The sequence below is a fragment of the Triticum urartu genome, chromosome 2A (genome assembly GCF_056163025.1).
Source record: "Triticum urartu cultivar PI428250 chromosome 2A, HENAU_Tu73, whole genome shotgun sequence".
NCBI lineage: Eukaryota > Viridiplantae > Streptophyta > Magnoliopsida > Poales > Poaceae > Triticum > Triticum urartu.
This window is the reverse complement of record NC_141874.1, coordinates 29,396,032-29,418,745: the sequence shown is the minus strand read 5'-3', so window position 1 is coordinate 29,418,745 and position 22,714 is coordinate 29,396,032. Positions and strand designations below refer to the sequence as shown.

General features: G+C 42.1%; 3 pseudogenes; 1 reads left to right on the top strand and 2 right to left on the bottom strand.

Moving 5' to 3' along the window:
• Nucleotides 1-3,469: 3,469 nt before the first annotated feature.
• On the bottom strand, nucleotides 3,470-4,111 carry LOC147983165 (uncharacterized; annotated as a pseudogene).
• Nucleotides 4,112-11,049: 6,938 nt separating this feature from the next.
• On the top strand, nucleotides 11,050-11,615 carry LOC147983164 (uncharacterized; annotated as a pseudogene).
• Nucleotides 11,616-20,556: 8,941 nt separating this feature from the next.
• LOC147983163 (uncharacterized) lies at nucleotides 20,557-21,198 on the bottom strand (annotated as a pseudogene).
• Between the last annotated feature and the right edge of the window lie 1,516 nt (nucleotides 21,199-22,714).

The window sequence follows — 22,714 nt, the reverse complement described above, 5'->3', positions numbered from 1 at the left end:
GCGGGGAAGGAGCAAACAGTAGTGGCGACGACCATATAGGGCTAGGCCATGCGAGGAATCTTGTCAGCACTTCTGTGGTGGGATGGGATGGCGGTGGAGCTTGTGGGTGGCGCTGCCGCTAAGACGTCATGAAGGTCCTTTGGGAGAGGGTCGTACTTGAAGGGGACAACCTTCTTGTGAAGTGTGTCATCGGGGAAGGAGAAGGAGTAGTATGTGGCGGGTGGCTACACCGCCGTGGATGGGAGCGGGCGGAGGAGGCATGAGAGGTTTGGCGGCGGACGGCGCCAGCACCGGAGTGGTAGATAGGAGCCGTGATTGGATGGATTGGGTGGGAGGGCTGGAGATAGAAACTGAGGGACTTTGTGTAAATGTGGGGTGCAGTGCGGGCGTCATTTTGCAAATTTTCCAAAACTTGGCTCACACGCGTTCGATGCAGACCGGGAGGCCGAAAACGACAGATGGCAGACACACTATCATCACCAACTGTGCTTTTTATAAGAGTAGAGATACATCATACTTTAGTAAATATGAAAAGTAAAAAAATTGGTAAAAGATAAGTGTTTAGGCATATACATTGCAAGGATTTTCACTGGGATTTAAAATATAATAAATGATTTAAAATTTATTGTATTATTTTTACTAATCATTATAATATGACTGATGTAAAATTCATTATGGATGTAGAGTAAATGGAGGGACAAATGAGACCCAAGAGCCTCAAAAGTGTGTGATAGGGACAAATATTAGGGAGAAGCGGGATGTTCGACCTAGATCAATATGTGAAGGATCTTCGGTCATAAGACTTTTGTCAGGAAAAAAGATGATTGATAAGGATATCGAAATTGCATCGGAGTCATCGGCTAGCTCTTCACGAAACCAGGATGCGACATGGTTAGTTGTTGCAGTCGAAGACAACAATGACAAATGCTTAACGAGGTCAGGAGAAATCATGCGGCATGGAGCCAGGGGTGGGCCCACCTCAATTCAAGGATATTCACTTGAATACCCATTATTTTCGTCCAAAAAATAGGTATATATAGTATAAATACTGGGTTTTATAAGGAAAAAACGATACTAATAGCCGAGAACGTGATAGTTAAGGATTTCAGCCCAAAACCAGACACACCCCATCGTATTTCCCCCTCACCACACTACGACATGGCCCAAATCACTGCAGCACACACCAGAAAAAAAAACCATCGATTAATCATCACCTTAAGAAAAAAAAACCATCGATCGATCACACGAACCGGCAGCGCCGCCCTTCCCCTGTTCTCCAGTTCTCTGCGCATCACATGCGACCCGTGCCATCAACCGACTGATCGACACGACGGCACCGCACGGCGGCCAGGGCCCAGAGCTCCCGTCGCCTGATCGGCGATGGATCGCAGGTGCGCGTGGCGGCGCAGACGCGCATGGAGAATCCAACCCAGATCTCTCGCCGCCTTTTTATTCTAAAGTTTCTGATCTCTGCAAACTACAATAGGTGGTGGGTTAGCAAGCGTGAAGAAATCAGGGGCAGTAATTGATTCAATTCAAAGCCACAACCCGAATTCAACTTTTGAAGGTAATAATCGCTAACTACACATACTAATCCTTTAACCCCGAATTCAACTATGCAAAGTGTTCTAACTGAATTTTTCTGTCACTATCGAACTGCATTCAGACAACAGGGCCTCGATTTTGTTCCTGTCTTGTTCAATGGGCTGCAGTACAGAAATATAAGACCAAGTAAATTAGTTTGACCATTGACCAATTGCATTTCTACTTAATTATAGTGAAACTAGAGACTAGTTTGCAGTCAATTATGAATTGTTTAGACACGAGAATTTGCAATTTGCCATTTGAATAGATAATGTTAGAACGTTTATAAATTGTTGAACAATTTTTTTACTTCTTAATGTTGAATAGTACCAACTTATGATCATTTTTATCAATATAATATATTATGTGATATCTTTTATATAGTTTATTATAACTAGTATAATATGTTATACGCGCCAAAAGGAAGGTTATATGCTTTCAAATTTTAAATACACAGTCCTCAATTCCTGGGCCCGCCCCTGCATGGAGCAATCATAATGAATTGGATTTTAAGATTTACTTTTTGCAAAAACACTTTATAATGATTATTTGGTTAAGGTGCTCCGACCTCATATATACAAATACCTTTTGTATATTCTATATCAGCAATTCATGCACCTCGATCGATACCCGTAAATAACTTGTCTCTTATTGTCATTTGTGGCTATTTTTGTTGTGTGAAATGCTGCCATAACTTTAGCACGGTCGATATATGTTGTTGTACCTGAGAAGGATACACATGGGTGTGCATTATGAAGTTTAGGGTGTTTATGTACAAACTACACATTTCGCTATGAGCGACCGGCTCAACCAAATAAGTCTTTTTCTTCCAAATATTTTTATGAATACGCTTTTTTGACATTGAAGTACGTTTTTTGGAATATTTGGCTCTACATTAATCATAATAAATATAATCATTTATACTAATTTTTAATACTTAATACATATATTTTTATCAAATAAAAAATATTGTAATATAGTATGGTAAATTTACACTTTGTTTTATAATAAATAATTCATTTTTAACACATTACACCTAAAACATATTTAAAGTGAACACATTACACCTTCTTAGATTAATTTCTAACTATTGCATGAATGTCGTGTATATCACTTTGTGTGTGTTTTTAAATATCTTATTAGAGATCTCGAAAGTATATGATAGATGAAATATTTTGATAGCTGTCTTTGATTATACACACTCAAATAAACAAATCTAGAATACACAAGATGTTCGCAAGGAACTTGTCACTTAATCATTTGCACATCACTTTATGATTTTCTGGTCAAATATGTCTTACATATTACAGTGGATTTGATAATCCGCTGATTTTTTAGTGTTTACTATGAATTTTGTACTGAAATAGCATTGCTCTAACTAAGATAACACTTAGTACAAATTATAAAGCATTCAACTTAAAAATATTAGTAGCCTAACTAAAAGAGAGTGGCACTTTGGTGGCCGAGCTACCTGCAGGCCGCTACCTCGGGCCGTGCAGTATAGCGCCGTGATGTGTGCTTGTTTTTTTTCTCGTGCATATACGTTAGTAGCTGTTAAGTTGAAATACATGCGTGCCATGCACTGGTGTGCTAGCTTTGTATGTGGACCGCGGGTTGCGTAGGGGATACACAAGCATGTCATGAGAGCATCTTCAACAGCCGCGCAACACGCCGCGCGCTAAAAACTCATTTGCCACACGCCCTTCGCCTGATTTGACGCGGCCGGCAACGCTGGCTCCAGCAGCCGCGTTAAAACTGAGCGCGCGTGCGTAGCTCCAGCGGCCGCGCTAAAATGCAGCGTGCGCTAAATATTGCGTACATTCTTTTAATAAAATGATAAATAAAATTCATAGATGAAAATGATACTTAGATATTTTACATACTTTCATAGCATAGATAGATAAAAAACTATGGTGCAACGATTTTTTAAAAATTCCCAGTCATCGTTATCATCATCATCATCATTGCCATCCTTGTTGGTCTGCCCCGAGGTATCGAGCCAAATGTCTTCCCAACAGTCATCATTAGACGAAAAGATCGACTGCCCACCATTTTCAACGATTTTGCACTGCGATAACGCCAGGGCCTTCCGCCGACGCATGTCCAACCGCTCCGCGCGACGCCTTGCTGTCTCCTCGCGGCGCTTTGCCCAAAAGGCTTCCTCGTTGGCGACGTCCTTTGGGTGGCGCCGACGCCACTCCACCATGGCCCGCTCGTCCTCCTCGGCGACAAGGAGGCGGCGCTACCGCCGAGCGTGCTTCGCACGGTCCTGGTCCATGATAAGACGAGGCGGAGGGGCGATGTCGTGTGCCTGCTGGCGCGTTTGGACATCCTGGAAGTTCATCTGCTGACGCGGCTTGTCCAGGCGCCACGCCGTCGCGTCGTAGGCGCGTGCAACCTCGTGCGAGGTCCGGAACGTACCGAGGCCGAGTCGGACGTCGCCGGACCGAATCTCGACGGAGTACCGGCCGTTGGGGCGCTGGCGGACGCCGTGGTAGCCCGATGCTCCTCGGCGGCGCGGCGGCATGGTGGCTCGTCGGTGGCGGGGCGCTGGAGCGGCAAGGAGAGGAAGCGATGGACGCGCTGGAAAGGCGAAGAAGCTATGAGATGCGTGTGGCAGTGTGGATAGGCGCGTGGTGAGCGTCGCAATTTTTAGGCACGCCGGAAGCGACGGGTCAAAAGTAGCGCGCGAGCTGCCGCCCTTTCCCGCGCGCGCTGGAGCACGCGAAACCGTCCAGCGCGCGCTAAAAACTAAGTTTACCGTACGCGCCTCTTTTGGCGCGGCTGTTGAAGATACTCTGAGCCTGATGGGCTGATTTAAAATTAGCACATGTGGGGTGGTGCGATGTTAATTCTGGGCCCCTCTGTCGCTGCAGGCTAGCCTAACCTCAGAAGCTGGCCGGTGCTCCGCTGAGGTGATTTCTTCTGAACCCATGGACAGCAGCAGCGCCGAAGACCAGTTCCGATCGGTGGAAGCCAATGTTGCCTCGCACAGCAATGGTGAGAGGAAGGTCGTTGGTGACTCAAACGACATGGCTCCTCAAATACGACTGCTGCAGCTGTAGGAGAGGATGGAGATGCAGAGGGTGTGGTCGTCAACAACTCAAAAGGCTCTTGCTGGACTCTCTGACGGTAAGGAACAGTCACCCTGGCATGGCACATGTTGATGGAGCCAACTCCCGTGCCGCGTACATGAAACTGGAGTGATGCATGGTTGACGGCGACGTGGAGCTGTGCTGCACTCCGGTGTTTGCTGGTGTACTGAGCCCGCGCAGAATATCAAAAGAGATAATATCAACTGCAGTCATATAACTTACGTTCAATGTTCAGTTTGATGCTAAAATTTTAAAAATACGAATTTATGGTCATCTAACTTGCGTCCTTACGCAAATACGGTCACTTTGCTTGTATTCAGACGTATCCTGCGCTGATGTGGCATGTCAGCGTGGCTATGCCCATTGTCAATGATTGGGAACAGCTTGAACGAGGCGCGCATATTTTTATTTTACAGAAACACCCCTTGTTTTGTATTTAATTAAGCAGTAGCCCTTCAATAACACATGTGGGTACAACTTAATCGCAAAGAATATTTGAGGAGAATTAAACTCTAGACATCGTATACGCACACGCACTAGCTACATATTCGTGACTATAAAGGGATGTGCCTTCTTTAATATGGACGCAGATTCTTTTTATATTCCATTTTTCCCCACGTTCAGCCAGAAAACCGGTTCCAAAAAATCTCACCTTTTTGTCCCAAAAATTCAAATGAAATTCAAATTTGAAAAATCGCAAGTTCAATTCATTTTCGTTCTGATACTGTATGCATATGAGAGATATATATTTGACATGGTTTCTGTCATTTAAATTAAAAAATTCAGGTAATAACATAGTTTTCTGGTGACCACAAAAATTTCTAGTAACCGATCTGTTATCAGAAATTTGGTCCAGGAGAAAAAGCCCGAATACGAGTAGTTCCATTGCCAAATATAAAATTTATTGTTTATCTTTTAGACAATTATAGGTATTTGGTGTAGTGGTTAGCTCCTGCGGTTTCACACTTGAGGTCGGCGAATGGAATCCATCGGGCCCCTTTTTTCCCTGCGGAATTATCCATGCGCCCAAGTTACAAATTTTTGGTTGACCCACTGACAGATGGGCCCTGTGTAGATTAGTCTAGTTACCTGGTTAGCCTAACATGTTGTTAGTATCACACCGACTAGTGGCCCCACCCCTAAATTATCAATTAGACATGTGCGTCTATTTATCTGATTAACCTGGACAAACTTGACATGTTTTTTTAGAATAACTTGACGTGCTTTTGTGTGTAATCAAATAGATTTTAGTTGTGCATGTACAACATCGGGCAGCACTGGTGGGATGGATGTAATTGTTTAATTAACAGGTTGTTGGTTCGATGCCGTAAAAAAAACAGGTTGTTGGTTCGAACCCAATCTACCTCATCCTTTTTTCATTATATTTGACGTCTTTTGCGTCATTAAATAAATTACGTAGGGACTTTTCTGAAAAGAAAAACGGTGTGCTAGAGTCACCCAACCCCTTGTGCACTCCTAGCCACTGACAGGTGGGCCTCCGTCAGGCTGGCGCGTCACATGGGCAGGCTATACGGCTAGATACGAGCGAAGTGACCGTATTTGCATGATAACGCAAGTTGGATAACCATAAATCCGTATTTTTCTTCTACGAATACAGTTAATATACGGGAATGTCATGCACGGTTCGCACCGATCGTAACGAGCACTGACGGGGCTGATTCCAGCCTGCAGGTAGCTCGGCCACCAAAGGCCATTTTGGCAATGAAAGTTGCTTTATGGTTTAGTACTATAAATTGTGTTTTTATCTTGTCAAACAGCGTAGTCATCTTTGATGCGTCATCCCTGACAGCTAAATTCGCACACGCCTACGGAAGCAGTGTCCCTGCGGGCTCCATTGTCATGGCCGAATTGATACTTCGGGAGAATATCTGATACTCCCACCCTTAGGGTGCTCCCAGTGCTCCAAACTCGGTAGCACATTTTTAAATGTTCAAAAATTTCTAAAAACAATCTAGCACATTGACACAACATCAACTTATGTTGTAAAAAAATTCAAATCAAAATTCAAAACATTGCTCGAGATAGAAAAATAACAATATTGGCATAAATGTGATAATGGGTCAAATCTAAAGCCTAACTTATGTTGTGTACTATCTACTGTCGAATTTGTCATTTATGTTTCTCAAGCTATGTTTCAGATTTTGATTTCAAATTTTGTGACAACATACAATGATGTTGTGTCTGTGTGCTGGATTTTTTTTCTGAATTTTTTGAACATTTACAAATGTCCTACCAGTTTGGAGCCCGGGGAGCACCCTAGGAGTTGGGAGTACCGGATATTCTCCTGTGGTACTTCGTGATGGATGTGCACCCCTGGGCAGTGATCCTCGTTTTCGTGTACCCTCGACCTTTATCCTCCATTCCACACAAGTGTTTTAAAAAAACGCTTTAGCTATACATCACGCGACTGAAAAGACGACAATTAGGGTCAGTCAAATTCTTTTTCCTAAACTATGCACACACACCTACACTACCACGTGCATGCATGCAACTTGCAGCCAGTGCGTGCAGGACAGGTGACGCGGCCGCCGAGATCGTTATGGGGCTTGCTAGTGCAGAGTAATTGAGATCAAGCGAGCAAAGCTCATCTTCATATAAATTAAAAAAATTAATTTTGCGAATTTTCTCCATCATGTGAATGTACGAGTCCGAGCGTGTTTCGTTGTCTCTTCTCCCTGCCTTCTTTATTATGTCCTGTAAATGTCTCTAGTTCATTCTTTCTAAGAAAACTTTAATATTTTGATTTTATTTTAATTTTTGTTTCATTTTGTTTCTACCAATGTCACTAATTCATTCTATCTTCGAAAACTTCATTATTTTGATTTTGTTTCATTTTATTTCTTTTTTAAAGGTAATACCATTGTCACTAATTCATTCTTCCTTAGAAAAATATCATTAATTTTATTTTTGTTTAGTTTTTGTTTCATTTTGTTTCTTCTTTAAAGTCAATACCAATGTCACTAATTTATTCCTTTTTAGGAAACTTTTGTTCTATGAAACCACTTTTATATGCTTATTATTGCATATTCTAAAAAATGCATTTTTTGTAAATTGTGTGCAATTTATTATTATTATTGTTATTATTATTATTTTCTTTTTTAAGGGTAATACCAATGATACTAATTTGTTTCATTTTAGAAAACATGTTTTTGCGAAAACTTCACTTTTGCATGTCTAATCTTGCATATTATAATAAATGCAATTACTGTGTAAATTGTGTGCAAATTTTACCATTATTTCTTTTTGTTTTTATCCCCTTTCCTCTCAAAGGGTAATACCAATGTCACTAATTCACTATTTCTTAGATTAATTCATTGTTTTGATTATGTTTGAGTTTTATTTATTCTCTTCCTTATTTACGTGTAATACCAATGCCACTAATTCATTACTTCTTTGGAACTTTATTTTTGTGAAATATTCGTTATTATATGTTTATTCTAGCATATTATAAAAAAGTAAATTTTGATGCATATTTTGGAATTTTTTTTGTCATTATTTCTTTTTAAAAATAATTTTCTTTATCCTTTAAGAGTAATACCAATGGCACTAATTTATTTCATTTAGAGAACTTTTTTACGGAAATTCCAATATTACATGCTTATTCTTGCATAAATTTTTAGAACATAATTTATGTGTACAATGTGTGCAAATTTTGTTATTATTAGTTTAGCTTTTTATTTTATTTTTTAAAGGGTAATACCAGTGCCACTAATTCATTCTTCCCTAGAAAACTTTTTTACTTTTTATTATTGTGTTTTAGTGTTTGTTTCTTTTTAAGGGTAATACCAATGCCACTATTTGCTTCCTTCTTATGGAACTTATTGTTTGCAAAAAAATCACTATTATATGTTTATTCTTGCATATTATACAAAACCGCGAGTTTTGCACATTTTATCTTGATTTGTATTTTTTTTATTTTCTTTCTACTTCAACGTAATACAAGTGCCACAAGTTCAGTATTTCTTAGATAACTTCATTATTTTGATTTTGTTTCTTTTTTCCTTTTTAGTTTAATACCAATGCCACTATTCCTTCCTACTTAGGGAACTTATTTTTTCCAAAAAGTCCAGTAGTATATGCTTATTCTTGCATATTATACACAATTGTAGATTGTGATAATTTTAACATTATTTGTATTTAATTTTTTATTTTCTTCCTACTTAAAGGATAATACCAATGTCACTAATTCATTCTTTCTTAGAAAAATTCATTATTTTGCTTTTTTCAGTTTTTATTTCTTTTGTTTATTTTAAGGCTAATACAAATGCTACTAATTCATTCTTAAAAATTTCCTTTTTGCAAAATTCCTCTATTATAAGATTATTTTGGCATGATATTAGGAAGTGCAATTTTTTTCTTAATTGTGGGCAAATTTTATCGTTATTTATTTTGTTTTTCATTTTCTTTGTTCTTAAAGGTAATACCAATGCGACTAATTAATTCCTTAGAATATTTTTTTACGAAAAGACTACTACATTATTTGCTTACTCGTTTTTTAATACTTTTCCACTTTCTTTCCTCTCTTTTTTGTGGAAAAACTTCCAATCTATTCATCTTCAATGGTAATACCAATGCCAAGTTGTAGTTGTGTAACATTTTCCCTTTTAAAATTTGTGTTTGTTTTAATTAGGGTTAATCTACTCCCATGATTAGCTGGCCGAAACTATACATACGTGGCGACTCATCTGCAAATCACATGCACCATAAGTATATTCAGCAATTAAATATAGGTTCAATGCAAAAAAAAGAACAATTTTATATAGGCAGATGTACATGTATCCTCGTCTAAACAATAAAAAGAAAAAAAACGAGCTCACGATTAGTAAAGTGGACATGTTAGTTATTTTTATCTTGCTCTTAGACCAAGCATGCGGACGTTTCATGCTACAACCGGCCAGTGGCGAAGCCACACTTTGGCTGTGTGGTCAATTGACTGCACAGTATTTTGAGCAAACCTCTCTCGATACAAGCATTTTCCCTGCATAAATTAAGAAAATAGTTAAATATTTAGAAATACTTTGTGCTTGCATCATAGTTTTTTTTTGAACTGGACATCATAGGTTATAGTGCTGGCACCGCCAGTTTGAAACGGGCACACAAACTGTGGGAGCAAAGTAGCTGAAAATTGGCCATGCATACTGCTCAAGTCAGGCCCTCGGATTGCTGATTAGGAAGGCAATATGACAAAATCGACTGATAGATTATTTAGGTCGGCCTAAATAATGACTGACCTAGCTACCCCTAAAAAATGATTATTTAGGTCAGCCATTTTTCGTTGTAGATGAATGTTCTGTCCATTGATCTAAAGGTAGATCAAAGAGTGACTTACCCAAATTATAAATTGAGTCACCTGACATCCAGCCGACCCCTTAAGAAAATATGTCAACACAAGTTCGAATCACCTAGCCAACATCACATACTAACTAGTGCAATCTACCTAGCTGATTGTATCTTAACAACACATGATTAGATGGTAGGGCGGAAGGCGAGCTCTGATGCGGCGGCTTGACCACCATGGCTTCCTCACGACGGTGCAGCCCAAGGTCACCTAAACCCTCCGAGATCGATGCACGAGAGAAGGGACGGATTTGCAAGGCAAGAAGGAAGGGGGGAAGATAACAGAGGGGGGGAGTGACTGCGGGGGTGGGATTTTTTTCTTCGAAAAGGAGGTTATCCCCCGGCCTCTGCATCAGAAAGATGCATGCGGCCATCTTATTAATAAAAGCAAATAGTCTGACAAAGTCAACCGGTCTCACAATATAAAAGATCACTCATCAAGAGCTAACTGAAAGAGATCGGAATAGCCACAAACGGCATAGAAAAAGAGATAGGAAACTAGCGGGGGTGGGATTTGAGGGACGGAAAGATAGGGTTCAATTGTGAAAATGGGTTGTGGCCCAATACTAGCCTGCAAGCTGTTTCATTTCATTTCTTTTCTTTTTGAGCCGCCCGAGTTAATTTTTGTAGGCGATTTCCTTTTAATAACCGTCTCGGTGAAAAATAAAACCATGTGGTAGGGTTATTACAGGCGGTTCCGTTCATTTGGGACACAAATGCCCATTTTAACTAGTGTTGCTAGTATAAATCGGGTCTTTTGTTTTGTCTAGATTCTCAAGAAATTATATGTTCAGTAGGCTCTTGGGCGTCAGAAATATTTACTAATATTGCAATGATTAATACACATGGTTAATATGTGGTGAATTTCTTACTCACCATTCTTAATTACATTTGTCAAAAATTTATTACATTCGGTTTTTGTTCAATGTGATGTAACTAGTAAAAGAGTTTGATGCATGAGCAACGAATGGAAACGTTTGAAAGGATAAACACAAATTTACAGCGCCACCAATCTAATTACTCCTACGTACGTCTTACAGTATATATAGGTCGAGTCTGAGAGAGAAACAAATCAGACGACGACGACCATGGCTGCTCTCCAAGCTCTCTCCTCCGCCCTCGTCCTCCTGCTCCTCGCGCAGCACGCGCGCACGGCGAGGGCGAGCACGCTGGAGGACACGTGCACGCTCGTCGCCACCGGCTCCTGGGAGGCCGCGCACGACTACGACTTGTGCGTGAAGACGCTGGGGGCGGACCCGGCGAGTGCGACGGCCGACGAGCTCGGCCTCGTCGTCATCGCGGTGAGGATCGCCGGGGCGACCGCCAAGGCCACCGGCGACCGCATCGCCCGGCTGCAGGCCGCCGAGACGTCGCCCCGGCGGCGGCTGGTTCTGGAACAGTGCGCCAAGGACTACGCCTTGACCGTGCGCCGGCTGGGGCGCGCCGCCAGGGAGTTGGCCGCAGGCGGGGACGAGGACATGCTGACGGAGGCGGCCACCCTGCTGGAGCAGGTTGGTGGCACGCCGGTGCGCTGCGACAAGGCGTTCCTCTTCCGGGCCGGCGAGAGGACGCCGCTGACCGACGCAGACCACGAGCTCAACGGCGTGAGCTGGCTGGCGTTGAAAATCTTGCGGCATTGCTTAAACAACGGGGCAAAATGAGCGAGTAGCACGAGGCCTTCTTCTACCTCCGGAAGAAAAATGATCATCTTTCCGGACAGCAAAACTTGTGATGTGCAACAATATAATGAGTAATAATATAACTTGACAATTTCCAATGGAGATTGTAGAACGCTGTGGTCTTATCAGTATTTATTTATTTCAAAAATGACGCTCAAGATTTTCTCTGATTCACAAAAGTTCATTCAGATCAGGCGAGGAAGGTTACCGTTCGATTTTCACTGACAATTAGCTTTTTGATTGATTAATGGGTAGTGGAATGGGATTAGGGATGGCAATTTACAAACAACTCAAAAACGCTAAAAGTAACAAAAATATGAGTTGCACTTGGGTACGTGGTTGAAAAGAATCATTGAAATGCTTAATTATGCCTCCCAAAGAGGCCTACCCGCATTTTCATTGAAGGGAAAATGTTCCAGAATCTGGGGGTTTCATTTTTTTTTTTGAATGTTGGCAGGAGAACTGCCAAATTCATTGATGAGAAGAAGGTGTTACAAGAGTCCTCAGAGGAGGAAAGCACCGCAAAGGCAGCGCAAAAAGAAAAGAAAGAAAATGACCCGTCGGCAGCACCACAACCAAAGCTCTACCATCAAACGCGAACACCATCAGAACCCCTCAGCGGGATCACCAAGGTGACGCCTCCAAGGAGGAAAACGAAGTTGAGGACTCCACCGTCACCCGATCTGGCACTGCCCGATCTTAGGTTTTCACCAGGAGATCTCACACTATTGGGAAGGAAGGGAACGGCTCCACAACGATACCTCCAAGGAGGAAGACGACATCCGTGGACGCCGTTACCGCCGGCAACGACAGGGTCGATGCATGATTTTCGCCCGGAGCCGAGTCTTCCACCAACAATCCAAGGATCTGAGGCCACCAGCGCCACAGTGCAACATGAGCCCAAAGCAAACACTACTAGAGATGAATTGGTCAAGCCGCATGCAGGAACTCGGCGAGCACACGCCAACCCGACCGGTGCGGACCGCCGCTCGCAGGCCCTGGGCGATCCAATCCAGATCTGGCCATCCTCTACCTCCGCGCGCAGACCTAGGCGATCCTCCGCACCGTAGCGCACAGGAAAGGGGGTTTCATCACCTGCTACTGTAACTGTTGTGTGTAAACATGAGAGGTGCGCCTCTCATTACATCTCACTAGTTGAGTGCCCGTGCATTGCCACGGGTTGAAAAATGCTTTAACAAGAGAAAATAATGTTAACCCGCCCCTATTTACTAATAAATAAAAATCAGGTGTAAATGTTAACAAAACGCCTCCCTAACTCCGATCCCCTCTATTCTCAGGATTGATGATATTCTTGAATCATTTAAAAGCAACTCCAACATGGTGACCCAAACGTGCAGCTCACTATGCATTTCTGAATGTCGGGAAAAATAATCAGTAGTTTATTATTTGAGATTATCAAGACATTTATTAAGAGTTTTGCAGTTGTAAATGTTGGGCATTATTACCACCTAGTCTATAGCATATCTTCCACCTAAATTGTTGTCCTCAAGAAATTATTATGAACAAATCATAAAAGAATATATCTGCAAACAAAGAGTAATGCAAGTACCATCACAATGGAACAATTAAGGATATGAACGAATACCTTGTGTTAACTATTCAAAAATTGCAAAGGATTATATGCAATTCATAAATAGTAGTCACCAAGAGTTGTTATTCTGAAAATTAAGTGAACTGCATTTTATTTCTCTATAGGAAAGACATTTGAACTTATACAGACTAAAATGCCGCCGAAGACTGCCATCACCTCACAAGCTATATGGATTTGAATCATCCACGAGGTCAAAGAAATTGCCATAAAAAATACAAAAATACACAGAACTACCTACTTGATAACAACACAAAAATAATATTGGAACACTTTAACACAAAGCCACACAGATCATGAGTGCATTCACATCAGTAAATAAAATTACTTAAAGCATGATGATAGTTACAGCATGAACAAGAAATGTTGTCGTATCAATTAGGTGCAGAGTCGTTAGATCAGAAGAACACGACCAAGAACCATGTGTGCAACACTTAAAATCAATATAGTACATGTATATGAAATCCAATCCATATTACAATACATCATAGCATGTATATACAAGCAAGGAAGTGAAAGAGAAGTCAATACTTGTCAGGAACAGATAAGACAACGAACGGTAAGGGCAGAGCTACAGAGGTTATGAGGGTATATGCGACAAGGTGCATGAGAGGAATACCATGATATTTACTTTAACTTGCAGATCTCCCATCCACTTTAGTGTACAACAGCCAAAGCACTAAGAACGAGAAAACATTCATTCCCTGCGTCTCCTATCTGGTCACTGCCACCGTTGTTCACCTTGCTCCAGTAAATCTCTCCTCCCATGGCTCACATTTTCTTCAGCTCGTCCTCAGTCTATGTAGTACCAGATCAATGGCTTCCCAAAGAGTATACAACAAAACCATCAGTTAACTACTTTACATCGGTAAAGAAGTATAACCAGTGGAAACTCAATGTATTGGTGGCGTATCTTCATGAGGTAGGCAGAGGAGAGGCCTAACATGGCGAAGAACCTTGCCATTGACACCTTTGACATGACCATCTCCGTCTAAAAGGGGAAACATCGACATGGCAACCCGTCAAGTAGCATTAAGAAGCTAGCATTCTAGGCTCCGGCCTTGTGTCAAACATTTAAATTATGAACAATGACAATTTCATCTCACAGTCAATATCTGCAGTTTTTAGACGTGGAAAAGAAAGAAAAAGAGAGAGAATCAATTACATAACATCATGCAAACAGAGGTAAATAATCATTAGCAAAAAAAATCTGAACACTTACATAACTATGAAGCTTTCTTGAATGATTTCTCTCTAGCCTTTAAGAGGAAAAGCAGGATAACGAAAAGTCAGTACGAGCCTTGAAATCACACATCAATTTCTAACTAAAGGCATGAAAAGCTAAGCATTTAAATCTTCTTATATAGTTAACTCATTATTTATTATTAAGTAACATCAGGTTGTAAAGATGGTTCTAGGGTTATTCTTACAGTTCTGCATTATAGAAAATTATCTCGCAAATATGGAACTTCCCTTGTACAACAGTCAGTTTTAATGTTGGGTAGATATCCAAACCAAAAAAATTGAAGCCAAACACAAGGATTTACTCCAACTTCTTCCTGTAATCCAGAAGCAGTCGCTGAACAATGCAACATGAGCATCACACGAAGGACAAATAGTAAATTGTTAAGGAAAAAAGGGGCATCAAATTATAAAAAAATTCAACAATTAAAACATGGTAAAACCAAACACAAAATTAGTTCTAATTATGTTCCACACAAAATATTAGTTCTAGTTATGTCCCACCAGCAAGAAAAGTGCATATAGAGGTAAGTCGTATCTGGGGATCAAGAACATATGGAAGCATTATCAGTTTATCACTAAACCCAAATATGCAATGATGTGTTTTTTCTTCCTGTCCTACTTCAACCTCAGTGACTCCATTGGAGTAAAGATCTGCCAAAAAAATGCGGCGGCTGATAATTTAACACCACCACAACTACCAAATCAAATCGAACTGAACCAAATCAAATAAGTCCAAGTTGTTCCAAAGCCAGGAATGTGCATGACGGTGGATGACCTCCTCAACGAGCAGACTTTGCTCGTCAGCCACCACCGTCTTCGAAGCTCCTCACCGGCAGAGTGCGTCACCTCCACAACATCTGGCGTCACCTTCCTTTGATGGGTGATGGCCATCGACATCCATACAACAGTCCGTACACAAGGTCAATTCTATCTTTCTTCTGCCCGTACAAGAATCTGCAAGCAAGTCAATTTTATTCAAAATCAGCAGCTCACTTCTATTCTTACAATAACAACAGTCACTTCACTCAGACAACAATAGCAACACAGATCAGAGAGAGATAGAGAGATGGGATAACAACCTTGCTGACACCGGCATTCGTCTTTCCCTTTGTCTAAGAAACATGCGGAGAGCTGCGGCAGGAGGGCTTCGACCAAAGACTCATATGAGCTAGCGATGAGCTCGCGTTGTTGTTGTCCGACGCAGCTTCCGCACCAGTGACATACTCGACGGAGATGAATCGGATGACCGAGATTGACTAACTGACCCCATGGAGAAGGACGGGGCCGCTGACGCCGGCGAGGGCCAGGATTGGCTTGAGGACCCCTCGACCTCGATGACGTGGCTAACGCCATTGTCTTCACGTGGGTGGCCTAGGCTCCTGCACCCACCAGTAAGAAAAGTGCATATAGAGGTAAGTCGCATCTGGGGATCAAGAACATATGGAAGCATTATCAGTTTATCACTAAACCCAAATATGCAATGATGTGTTTTTTCTTCCTCTCCTACTTCAACCTCAGTGACTCCATTGGAGTAAAGATTTGCCAAAAAAATGCATCGTTACGGAGATCAAGCATCGGGCAGTTTCTTTCAATTCCCTCTCCATGCTTTTTTTTGCGGAAAAATTCCCTCCCCATGCTAGTAAACAGAGTATATGCGAAAGCTAGAATGAAAAGAAGGAAAACTGTAAGACTAACCGCAAAGTAAGGTTTTTGTAGATTTTTTAATTGTGCCATCTAAAACTCCAGTTGCACCGATGAGTAAAATAAATAATCGTGTAATAGCAATAAGTTGCTTGCCGTTGAAACCAGGACAATGGTGGATGAAGGGCACGGAACTGCATCATGCAGACATTATAAGTAATCTCACGAGGAAATGAAAGAACAAATTAAGATTATTTAGATTGCACATAACAGAGCACTAACTCTCATAATGAATTTACTTAATTCAGGGATTTCACCATTGTCCATGTGTATCTCCCTTATCTGAAACCCATACAATAATTCTTTTCTCGAGACCTCATCGGTCAAACAACACACATATTGGTAACTTCCAACAACCTTGCTCTGCACATATGATGGCTGCCCAGTGCCCACCAATACAACTATAGAAATATAAGTCACGCCAAAGCGTTTTCATAAGCTATTCTAGCAGCAGGATATCTAATACCATGGTATCAACTTATAATACTGGAATAATAAACATCCCTGAATCTATTATAATACCGAAATAAGCACAATAGCCATCAACTTGCTGTCAAATATATCCAACTTCACGCACTAATCAACCAGTGGCATCAAATCTGCAGGAGTACATTTGCAGAAACTGTCACTAATTTATGCGGAGGACGCTGAATGCACAATGCCAAAAAATTAGAGAGGAGGAGGCCGGCTACCTTGCAGAGAAACAACAATGATGTCTTTCCATGAGGCGGCGGCCACATCGCGGCCCAAACAGACAAGGGGGCTGGTTGTGGAAACGAGTGGTCATGGCTGAACTGAATGAGGGATGCAGAGGGGGCGGGGAAGGAGCAAACAGTAGTGGCGATGACCATATAGGGCTAGGCCATGCGAGGAATCTTGTCAGCACTTCTGTGGTGGGATGGGATGGCGGTGGAGCTTGTGGGTGGCGCTGCCGCTAAGACGTCATGAAGGTCCTTTGGGAGAGGGTCGTACTTGAAGGGGACAACCTTCTTGTGAAGTGTGTCATCGGGGAAGGAGAAGGAGTAGTATGTGGCGGGTGGCTACACCGCCGTGGATGGGAGCGGGCGGAGGAGGCATGAGAGGTTTGGCGGCGGACGGCGCCAGCACCGGAGTGGTAGATAGGAGCCGTGATTGGATGGATTGGGTGGGAGGGCTGGAGATAGAAACTGAGGGACTTTGTGTAAATGTGGGGTGCAGTGCGGGCGTCATTTTGCAAATTTTCCAAAACTTGGCTCACACGCGTTCGATGCAGACCGGGAGGCCGAAAACGACAGATGGCAGACACACTATCATCACCAACTGTGCTTTTTATAAGAGTAGAGATACATCATACTTTAGTAAATATGAAAAGTAAAAAAATTGGTAAAAGATAAGTGTTTAGGCATATACATTGCAAGGATTTTCACTGGGATTTAAAATATAATAAATGATTTAAAATTTATTGTATTATTTTTACTAATCATTATAATATGACTGATGTAAAATTCATTATGGATGTAGAGTAAATGGAGGGACAAATGAGACCCAAGAGCCTCAAAAGTGTGTGATAGGGACAAATATTAGGGAGAAGCGGGATGTTCGACCTAGATCAATATGTGAAGGATCTTCGGTCATAAGACTTTTGTCAGGAAAAAAGATGATTGATAAGGATATCGAAATTGCATCGGAGTCATCGGCTAGCTCTTCACGAAACCAGGATGCGACATGGTTAGTTGTTGCAGTCGAAGACAACAATGACAAATGCTTAACGAGGTCAGGAGAAATCATGCGGCATGGAGCCAGGGGTGGGCCCACCTCAATTCAAGGATATTCACTTGAATACCCATTATTTTCGTCCAAAAAATAGGTATATATAGTATAAATACTGGGTTTTATAAGGAAAAAACGATACTAATAGCCGAGAACGTGATAGTTAAGGATTTCAGCCCAAAACCAGACACACCCCATCGTATTTCCCCCTCACCACACTACGACATGGCCCAAATCACTGCAGCACACACCAGAAAAAAAAACCATCGATTAATCATCACCTTAAGAAAAAAAAACCATCGATCGATCACACGAACCGGCAGCGCCGCCCTTCCCCTGTTCTCCAGTTCTCTGCGCATCACATGCGACCCGTGCCATCAACCGACTGATCGACACGACGGCACCGCACGGCGGCCAGGGCCCAGAGCTCCCGTCGCCTGATCGGCGATGGATCGCAGGTGCGCGTGGCGGCGCAGACGCGCATGGAGAATCCAACCCAGATCTCTCGCCGCCTTTTTATTCTAAAGTTTCTGATCTCTGCAAACTACAATAGGTGGTGGGTTAGCAAGCGTGAAGAAATCAGGGGCAGTAATTGATTCAATTCAAAGCCACAACCCGAATTCAACTTTTGAAGGTAATAATCGCTAACTACACATACTAATCCTTTAACCCCGAATTCAACTATGCAAAGTGTTCTAACTGAATTTTTCTGTCACTATCGAACTGCATTCAGACAACAGGGCCTCGATTTTGTTCCTGTCTTGTTCAATGGGCTGCAGTACAGAAATATAAGACCAAGTAAATTAGTTTGACCATTGACCAATTGCATTTCTACTTAATTATAGTGAAACTAGAGACTAGTTTGCAGTCAATTATGAATTGTTTAGACACGAGAATTTGCAATTTGCCATTTGAATAGATAATGTTAGAACGTTTATAAATTGTTGAACAATTTTTTTACTTCTTAATGTTGAATAGTACCAACTTATGATCATTTTTATCAATATAATATATTATGTGATATCTTTTATATAGTTTATTATAACTAGTATAATATGTTATACGCGCCAAAAGGAAGGTTATATGCTTTCAAATTTTAAATACACAGTCCTCAATTCCTGGGCCCGCCCCTGCATGGAGCAATCATAATGAATTGGATTTTAAGATTTACTTTTTGCAAAAACACTTTATAATGATTATTTGGTTAAGGTGCTCCGACCTCATATATACAAATACCTTTTGTATATTCTATATCAGCAATTCATGCACCTCGATCGATACCCGTAAATAACTTGTCTCTTATTGTCATTTGTGGCTATTTTTGTTGTGTGAAATGCTGCCATAACTTTAGCACGGTCGATATATGTTGTTGTACCTGAGAAGGATACACATGGGTGTGCATTATGAAGTTTAGGGTGTTTATGTACAAACTACACATTTCGCTATGAGCGACCGGCTCAACCAAATAAGTCTTTTTCTTCCAAATATTTTTATGAATACGCTTTTTTGACATTGAAGTACGTTTTTTGGAATATTTGGCTCTACATTAATCATAATAAATATAATCATTTATACTAATTTTTAATACTTAATACATATATTTTTATCAAATAAAAAATATTGTAATATAGTATGGTAAATTTACACTTTGTTTTATAATAAATAATTCATTTTTAACACATTACACCTAAAACATATTTAAAGTGAACACATTACACCTTCTTAGATTAATTTCTAACTATTGCATGAATGTCGTGTATATCACTTTGTGTGTGTTTTTAAATATCTTATTAGAGATCTCGAAAGTATATGATAGATGAAATATTTTGATAGCTGTCTTTGATTATACACACTCAAATAAACAAATCTAGAATACACAAGATGTTCGCAAGGAACTTGTCACTTAATCATTTGCACATCACTTTATGATTTTCTGGTCAAATATGTCTTACATATTACAGTGGATTTGATAATCCGCTGATTTTTTAGTGTTTACTATGAATTTTGTACTGAAATAGCATTGCTCTAACTAAGATAACACTTAGTACAAATTATAAAGCATTCAACTTAAAAATATTAGTAGCCTAACTAAAAGAGAGTGGCACTTTGGTGGCCGAGCTACCTGCAGGCCGCTACCTCGGGCCGTGCAGTATAGCGCCGTGATGTGTGCTTGTTTTTTTTCTCGTGCATATACGTTAGTAGCTGTTAAGTTGAAATACATGCGTGCCATGCACTGGTGTGCTAGCTTTGTATGTGGACCGCGGGTTGCGTAGGGGATACACAAGCATGTCATGAGAGCATCTTCAACAGCCGCGCAACACGCCGCGCGCTAAAAACTCATTTGCCACACGCCCTTCGCCTGATTTGACGCGGCCGGCAACGCTGGCTCCAGCAGCCGCGTTAAAACTGAGCGCGCGTGCGTAGCTCCAGCGGCCGCGCTAAAATGCAGCGTGCGCTAAATATTGCGTACATTCTTTTAATAAAATGATAAATAAAATTCATAGATGAAAATGATACTTAGATATTTTACATACTTTCATAGCATAGATAGATAAAAAACTATGGTGCAACGATTTTTTAAAAATTCCCAGTCATCGTTATCATCATCATCATCATTGCCATCCTTGTTGGTCTGCCCCGAGGTATCGAGCCAAATGTCTTCCCAACAGTCATCATTAGACGAAAAGATCGACTGCCCACCATTTTCAACGATTTTGCACTGCGATAACGCCAGGGCCTTCCGCCGACGCATGTCCAACCGCTCCGCGCGACGCCTTGCTGTCTCCTCGCGGCGCTTTGCCCAAAAGGCTTCCTCGTTGGCGACGTCCTTTGGGTGGCGCCGACGCCACTCCACCATGGCCCGCTCGTCCTCCTCGGCGACAAGGAGGCGGCGCTACCGCCGAGCGTGCTTCGCACGGTCCTGGTCCATGATAAGACGAGGCGGAGGGGCGATGTCGTGTGCCTGCTGGCGCGTTTGGACATCCTGGAAGTTCATCTGCTGACGCGGCTTGTCCAGGCGCCACGCCGTCGCGTCGTAGGCGCGTGCAACCTCGTGCGAGGTCCGGAACGTACCGAGGCCGAGTCGGACGTCGCCGGACCGAATCTCGACGGAGTACCGGCCGTTGGGGCGCTGGCGGACGCCGTGGTAGCCCGATGCTCCTCGGCGGCGCGGCGGCATGGTGGCTCGTCGGTGGCGGGGCGCTGGAGCGGCAAGGAGAGGAAGCGATGGACGCGCTGGAAAGGCGAAGAAGCTATGAGATGCGTGTGGCAGTGTGGATAGGCGCGTGGTGAGCGTCGCAATTTTTAGGCACGCCGGAAGCGACGGGTCAAAAGTAGCGCGCGAGCTGCCGCCCTTTCCCGCGCGCGCTGGAGCACGCGAAACCGTCCAGCGCGCGCTAAAAACTAAGTTTACCGTACGCGCCTCTTTTGGCGCGGCTGTTGAAGATACTCTGAGCCTGATGGGCTGATTTAAAATTAGCACATGTGGGGTGGTGCGATGTTAATTCTGGGCCCCTCTGTCGCTGCAGGCTAGCCTAACCTCAGAAGCTGGCCGGTGCTCCGCTGAGGTGATTTCTTCTGAACCCATGGACAGCAGCAGCGCCGAAGACCAGTTCCGATCGGTGGAAGCCAATGTTGCCTCGCACAGCAATGGTGAGAGGAAGGTCGTTGGTGACTCAAACGACATGGCTCCTCAAATACGACTGTTGCAGCTGTAGGAGAGGATGGAGATGCAGAGGGTGTGGTCGTCAACAACTCAAAAGGCTCTTGCTGGACTCTCTGACGGTAAGGAACAGTCACCCTGGCATGGCACATGTTGATGGAGCCAACTCCCGTGCCGCGTACATGAAACTGGAGTGATGCATGGTTGACGGCGACGTGGAGCTGTGCTGCACTCCGGTGTTTGCTGGTGTACTGAGCCCGCGCAGAATATCAAAAGAGATAATATCAACTGCAGTCATATAACTTACGTTCAATGTTCAGTTTGATGCTAAAATTTTAAAAATACGAATTTATGGTCATCTAACTTGCGTCCTTACGCAAATACGGTCACTTTGCTTGTATTCAGACGTATCCTGCGCTGATGTGGCATGTCAGCGTGGCTATGCCCATTGTCAATGATTGGGAACAGCTTGAACGAGGCGCGCATATTTTTATTTTACAGAAACACCCCTTGTTCTGTATTTAATTAAGCAGTAGCCCTTCAATAACACATGTGGGTACAACTTAATCGCAAAGAATATTTGAGGAGAATTGAACTCTAGACATCGTATACGCACACGCACTAGCTACATATTCGTGACTATAAAGAGATGTGCCTTCTTTAATATGGACGCAGATTCTTTTTATATTCCATTTTTCCCCACGTTCAGCCAGAAAACCGGTTCCAAAAAATCTCACCTTTTTATCCAAAAAATTCAAATGAAATTCAAATTTGAAAAATCGCAAGTTCAATTCATTGTCGTTCTGATACTGTATGCATATGAGAGATATATATTTGACATGGTTTCTGTCATTTAAATTAAAAAATTCAGGCAATAACATAGTTTTCTGGGGACCACAAAAATTTCTAGTAACCGATCTGTTATCAGAAATTTGGTCCAGGAGAAAAAGCCCGAATACGAGTAGTTCCATTGCCAAATATAAAATTTATTGTTTATCTTTTAGACAATTATAGGTATTTGGTGTAGTGGTTA